Below are 7733 nucleotides of genomic sequence, written 5' to 3' on the forward strand. Positions count from 1 at the left end.
AAGATGCAAATCAATTTAAGAAACCATGTTTCGGAATCAATAAAAGATAATTATATGGTAAAATCACAAAACAATAATGATGTCTCCTAACTTTTTCAAAGCTATCTCTTGGTATAGCTGAGGCAATAGCATGTGTTGTTCATATGTCAAGATGCTCTACATTGATTCTAGTCGCAGCGCTTTTGATGAGTTCCTTCCGGACATCGACCTGAAACAGATGCATAACACAGATTTACATCATGAGTTTTGCAGAACACAATGGAGCTCATCCCTCAATCTGAGTTTGTTGCCTTACCCTAGCACCCATGAGAGATGAAAAGACCACATTTGTTTCTGCTGCGTCATCAACAACTAGTTGCTTCAGTATCCTTGTATCTGGATTCATTGTTGTTTCCCATAGCTGCTCAGGCATCATCTCACCCAAACCTGCCGATGCACAAAAACAAAGGATGTTATTGGAATAATAATACTGTTGCGCCACCTCCAAGTTTTAAGGCATATCTAGATTTGGTTACTCATAAAAGCTAACCCTCAGAACTACAAACAGATTCATGATGTGAAAAAGCCACAAGACCAGGGATTACCTTTGAACCTCTGAATGTTGTATGATGCATTTCCAGGGAACGAAGCGATAACTTGTTTAAGAGCCGCCTCGTCATAGCAGTAATGCGCCTGTTTCCCCCTCTCAACCTGTTTGTTTTCAAAGAGAAAACTAGCTTTAGGAAAATAAACTTTCCGGAAATCTGAAGCATCATAACAATAACTGCTAAGAACTTACCTTGAAAAGAGGTGGAACACCAACGTATATGCAACCCGCGTCAAACAAGGCTCTCTGTAGAAAAGTAATTTCATTAAGTCCACCAGCAATCTAGAGGTTAGTTACTTAAAATGAATGTTTTATTCAGCTAAACATATTACCTGATATCTGAAGAAAAAGGTCAGCAGAAGTGTCCGGATATGTGCACCATCAACATCTGCATCTGTTAATATGATAATCTTATGGTAACGCAAATTCTCCATGTTGAAATCTTCTCCCTGGAAAATAGATTAAATGTCGCATTGAGTTTTCCAAGATTACTGATAAAAAGAGGAAAGAACAGATAGTAGGATAATATCACCTTCACTCCAAGACCAAGACCAAGAATTAGATTTTGAATTTCTTCGTTCTTATACATGGCTGCTTCATCCTTTCTCTCAATATTCAATATTTTACCTCTTAAAGGAAGAATCGCCTGCACAGATCCAAAACACTTTGTTACGCACAGAAGCAGAAAGGATGAAGCAAACCCCATATGAGGACACTATCTTGACCTGTGAATGATTCACCAATTTTGTATATGACACACTCAAATCCCCAAACAACATATCTCATCTATAGTTTGGTTCGTAATCTTATTGCTATCAAACAATGTTAATACTACTGAGAGACCCAGTTCAAGTCTTTTTGAGAGTAAAGAGAGGACTCTTATACTCACAAGCCATGGCTCACAAGTATCTGCATACTCAAAGAAGCCAACCATAATTTATTAGCATTAAACTTTGCATGTTTTTTACCACTTGGACATGTGATGATAATTAACTATCCTTTTCTACCCCCTCACTGACTCTTGTCTAGTGACACAATAAGCAAGAATGATTTCTTACTTGGAAACGCCTGTCACGACCCTGTTTTGCGCTGCCACCAGCTGAATCTCCTTCGACTATAAAAATCTCTGATAACACAGAAAAAGAAGTCAGTAATTGACCAATATCGAGAGCTTACAAGTGTTAAAAGCTATGACCAGTACAAAACAACAGCCTCATGTTTCCTTTCCTATCTTCTCATTTAACTCTTAGAAGATCAAATTTGTGACAATTTAAAAGCTTTATAGTCACATATACTAATGTTCTGATTTCAAACGAGAGGGCACTTCCATACTGGCTAATGCATACCAGATACTGCAGGATCTGTAGATGAGCAATCTGCCAGTTCCCAGGAAGTGAGGATGACTTCAAAATGCTTTTTGATCTGACCAACTCCCTAGCTCTCTTGGCAGCCAGGGCAGCCTATAGAGATAAAGAGTCATTAGTTGAAATTAGTAACTAGGCGCTCTGTTATAGGCGGATGAGCAGTGAGGACGCACATACTTAATCACCGAATACACTAACTACATATATCTGAGCAGGTATATCAATGACATACCTTGTACGCATTCAAGGATTTGGAAATAATGCTTTCAAGAACATCTGGATGCAATTCCAAGTACTCCGTGAGGTACTCCTGGAGTGATTGGTCAACAATTTTTCTCACCTCTGGATTCCCTAGTCTCGTCTTTGGGAGGTTAGGCGACAAAAAAATATATTAATACGATACAAAAAATGGTTATGGCCAGGTGACCAGAGATCACTGCCAAAAAGAGGTCACCAAATCATTATGCTCTTGAGTACCTTTGTTTGACCTTCAAACTCGGGATCAGGAACCTTGACTGAGACAATGCAGGTCAATCCCTCTCTAACATGTTCCCCACTTAAGCTAATATCCTTCTCCTGAAAAACATAATCAAACGACAATAAATAAGCAACCACTTCAGAAATACATGGGTAAAACTGGTCAAGATAAATGCTCAAATGAATGCAAAGGCAACCTCTATAACTGGCAAGTTTTTCAGTTAAATCATTGATTAGTAAATTGTTCATTATCCGTTGAGCATGCATAAGTGAGAACGTATTGTAGCAGAGCCTATTAACTGCAGATATACTAGTATTGAGATTCAGCCTCAGTCCATGGAAAGACTCATTAACCCCAATAATGACCAACTAACACTATTATTCTGTGCAGTTTGTTTTTAAAAAAAGTTCTAGAAACGGAAAATGCAGTTGATTACTGATAACACACCTTGATAACCTTTAATTTTTGCGAGGCTATTTAGAGTTCTTGTTAACGAAGCCTTCACACCTTCAATATGTGTCCCACCATCAATGGTGCGAATACTATTCGCGTATCCCAGCATCGTGTCTGAATACGCATCAGAGCACCTGGAACAATAACGAGACTATACAGTTAGATCATACCATCACATAACACATTCTCATCCAGAATAACTCCAACGTATAAAGTCACCAACTTTGCATACAGTACATCAACTGATGTCCAGTTTACAGAGCAAACGATAAAACCAGGCAGCCTAAATATTCACGTATGTGGTTCTAAGGTAAACGCAAGCAGATTATATATATTCATCATATAAGCAGAGGTAAATAGAAGGATACCACTGAAGTGCAACGTCAACGGTGGTGCCATTTATCTCTTTCCGGAAACCCAGCACATCATGGAGCGGTTTCTGAACAAAAGAGCTGTTAATTAACCTTTCCAGAATGACAGATAGTAATTAGGATGACCTATGAGACCTAAATGCATAAGAGCTAACTTAACAGAGATTGAGTCGACACAAGTTTATCATCATGCTAAGACAGAACCCTAAAGAATAATGAACTAACGGGTGAAACGTGGTCACATATCTTACCATCAAGTTAGCAGGAAAATAAAAGTATTGGAACCATTCCCACTGGATTTTGTTTCATAAAACCCTTTCCACTTTAAAGTAATTCGCCGCAATATAACTTCTAGCATCAGTGATAGGCAAATATTTGAGACACTTTATTTAATATGACAAAGGATCCAGAGTGCAAGACTCACCTTATCGGTATTTAGCCAGCTAACATACTCAGTTAAACCTCCAGCATAAAAATATTCACTATACAGGTCCCTTTCTGGATCATCATCCTCCTTTTTCAGAGAGATTGTAACCTGCATTTATTTATATGAACAATTTGATTATGGAATAAGAACAGTACAGCATTAGTTTCTGTCAAATGAGAACTAATTCAAACGGCTAGGGGCCATGAACATGAAGCAAACAATTTGAATATTGCTGCCCTGTGAAAAAATGTATACCTTTGGATTTAGGAAAGCAAGCTCCCTAATTCTTCCAGCAATAGTGTTATGGTCAAACTGAATTGCAGTGTGAATACTGAAAAAATCAGATGTAGCAGAAAAGATAGTTTAGACATAAAATCCTCTCTTAGGAGGGTAAAATAGGTTAGTACGGAAAAAAAGGGTAAACCTTCTTGTCAGGCCAAAACCTGATGCATGTCCCTTGAGTACCCCTTGACTCTGGTGGGAGGACATGACAAGTAAGTGTTGTTATGGGCTTTCCACGAGAGTACTTATGCTGGAACTCCATCCCATCTCTGCGAACAATAACCTCCAATGCCTGTGAACAGTAAGAGCTCCTTCATCAGTTGTATGAATATTATACTAATAGGATCTTGATGTCTTGCCATATATAACAGTTGCGTATAGCGGAAAGCATTTGAAATTGATAAACCTAGTACTCAGTAAGGAACCATTCCAGGAACTTTTTCATATGATGAGATAACTAAGCATAACCATTACATAAATATTTTAAAACCAAATACAAAATGCACAGAGAGAATTTTTCTATTTAGCAGAGAAAAAAGTAAACAAAGCACAGAGGAAAAGGGAGCAATGTACTAACGGTTAGAACTTACCTCTGATAAAGCATTCACAACCGATAAACCTACACCATGCAATCCACCAGACACGCTGTACCCACTACTCTTGCCACCAAACTTACCCCCTGCGTGTAAGACCTGCATAAATAAAAAGCATGACTGATTAATTGCATGACCAAAAAATCAGAATGAAAAAACCATAAATACATGTGATTTTACATTAAAACCAACACCATAGACCACTCACTAAACAATATATAGCAAAACTAGAATCATCTGCCTGAGAAGAGCTAACAATCCATACAAAACGTATCAGATGGTACATAAATAATAAACACCTAAAAGTTCCTGTCCCTGTGAATATCTTTGTTATGAAAACCATAAAACCTTGAATAAGAAGTCTGCTTGCGGTAGGGTTACTACACAAATTTAACATTTACCAGGTCTCTACTATACTAGTACTGAAAACAAGTCTAACATGAGGTGTTGTACTACTTAAGAATCTAGACTGCGCTAGCTCATGAGGATAAAATAAACCGTTAGTAATTAACAGTAGAACCTTAAAGCGATCTTAAGGCATATAAGGCAAAGATAATACCGTGAGGACAGTCTCCAAAGAAGTTTCTCGTTGCGGGATGCAAGTCCGTAGGTATCTGCAAGAAAAGTATATTGATGAAAGAAAATATATGAATAAAAATACGAGAGAATGAGTAAGTGTAACAGATCACATACCCCACGTCCATCATCAGAAATGCTGACTGAACCATCTGCATGTAAAACAACGTCAATCTTTGAAGCAAAACCAGCTTGTGCCTCGTCAATTGCGTTGTCAAGTATCTCATAAACCTAAGAAAAACAACGAGTATTGGAAAAAGGTTAAAATTATAAACAAGTTAAAAGGGACAGTGAAGAACAAGAGAGTTCAAAGAAGAAAGAAGAAAAATAGGATTACCAGATGATGCAAACCACGAGATCCAGTGCTCCCAATATACATCCCAGGTCTTTTCCTGACAGGGTCTAAACCTTCCAGCACCTAGTGCATCACAGATATACACATAAAGTGAAACTAGAAGATTCATAGTAGCTATAAATGGTCATCTGAACAAATCATCAGAACAGAAATTACTTGAATGTGCTCGGAACTGTAATCCTTAGAGGTGGAGCTCTCATGGAGAGAATCAGTGTCCATGGTGGATGACATAAAGGACCTTGGTGAGACCGCATTTCTTAGTACAAGTCTTTGACTCAAACCTTAGCTAACTGGAACTTTATCCTGAAACCAACACAGACTCTACTTAGATAACAATAAAGACTATTCAAACAACCAAGTTTTGCTTTACACTATGGAAGAGAATCACATATAAACAAATAGAACCAAGGATTAAGGAAGTCTACTACATAAAGAATAAAACTTTCTGAGCGGACAGAGCTGAACTTAACACTAGAAAACCAAAGCTGAAGAAAGCAATTTGACTTCACTGAAATAAAAAGAGTATATAACATCATCAGTTCTCAATTTTGATTGCTTGTAAACTTTCAGGGTTCGCAAAAAGTAATGATTTTTTCTAAGCAGCGGAAGCTAATTGTTATGCTCATATTCATTTACTGGGTTAGTTTCACTGAGAACCAAGAGGGAGAAGTCAAAGAGGGCAGGAGCTAAAACCTGGGTGTGTTGAAGAGGAGAGCGAGGAGGAGTGGTGAAGTGAGGGGCATAGGGAGTGGGAGAAGAGACGGGGACGAGAAGAAGCCATGAGGCGAAAATAGAGGTGAAGATAAGAGGGTGGCCTCTGAAGAAGAGCCATGGAAGAAGAGTGATGGAGACAGGAGGAGATAGTTTTCTTCTGCTTCAAACCATAAAGAAAAAGTTCATGGGCCGGTTTTTCAGACCCACCCATATCCGGAACCGGCCTCGGCCCAATTATGTTTTTAATATAACAGTTTTTTTTAGTATAACAGTTTAACAATTTGTTAATCTAACTAAAAAGTGAAACAAACTAAAAGTTATAAAAAACCTTTTTTCGGGTAAAATGTGAAGATGAAAGTTATTTAGTATAATTTATCTTGCTAACAATTTATTCTCATGATTGTGAGTTGTGTATATTCAACTTAGTGCGTAATAATGGTTTTTTCAAATGGAATTTGTATAAAATTGATATACTATTTGAAGAACACAGTGTGACAAGAGAAAGTGTATTCAAACACAACAATGGTCAATGGAAAAAAGATCATAAAATCTAACACAATACGATATATAAAGTTCAGATAAAAAATGAGTATGAGATCAGAAGTATGTAGTATATATCTCTAAAGGTTTATATGTCAAAATTTCATCAGTTCCTAAGATCCATCAGAAAGGAAGTAAAACAGAGACAAAGGAGTCTCTGAAGCTCATCTAAACCTACGTTTAGTCTCTCCATAAGCAACAACCCCAAGCACCGTTATACTATACCCACCTCCCATCACCGTGACCGGGTTTCTGAAAAGCAAGATCGAGATCACAACCGCAACCGCTCCTTTGGCGTTTCCAAGAACCTGAAAACATTGAACATTAGCACCTACTAGTTTTGTAATTGGTGAAATGTTTTTTTCATTTTGTTACCTGGAGGGTAAGTGCGCTGGTGTGCTTGGTGACAAGAAAGTTCAACAGTTGGCTGAATAAGCCATTATAGAGTTAACCAAGAGAAGTACCCACATGTACTTATGTTGTCTTGCGAGTGATAGTGTCACACTCATCACATCTGGTTCCATTACTATTGTGACGGGTAGAAGCGCAATGACGGCTATAGGGACATGTACAACATCAAATTCATCGAGTTCAACTTTTCTCTGCAAGGGAACTTAAGTGATCTTAAAACTCATTAATATACAGAGTCCTGTTTCATTAAGTAATGATCTTATTTACGGAATTACCCTTCGAAGAAAGTAGGTAGGATGCCTTGAAGAACTGATTAAAAGCTCTTGCAGCAGTAGCACTGATGCACATAATGAATCCAAACCAGTGAAAACTGGCTCACCCTGTAGCACAAAATCAACAAGAAACAACATGACATAACGAATATTCGACGACGACAAATACTTTGCAGGAAAACAGACAAATCACAGCACATGTTGATTGTAAGAAAATGGCAATAGTTATAAGAGAAGTCTGAAGCTTAGATAACACAGAGCTCGAATAATAAGCCAAGTAAAAGGATGAAGCTTTAGATAATAAACACAGC

General features: G+C 37.8%; 1 pseudogene; it reads right to left on the bottom strand.

Annotated features, from left to right (window-relative positions):
* Positions 1-14: 14 nt before the first annotated feature.
* LOC125594333 lies at positions 15-7530 on the bottom strand (annotated as a pseudogene).
* Between the last annotated feature and the right edge of the window lie 203 nt (positions 7531-7733).

This window comes from Brassica napus (assembly GCF_020379485.1).
Source record: "Brassica napus cultivar Da-Ae chromosome A5 unlocalized genomic scaffold, Da-Ae chrA05_Random_9, whole genome shotgun sequence".
Taxonomy (NCBI): domain Eukaryota; kingdom Viridiplantae; phylum Streptophyta; class Magnoliopsida; order Brassicales; family Brassicaceae; genus Brassica; species Brassica napus.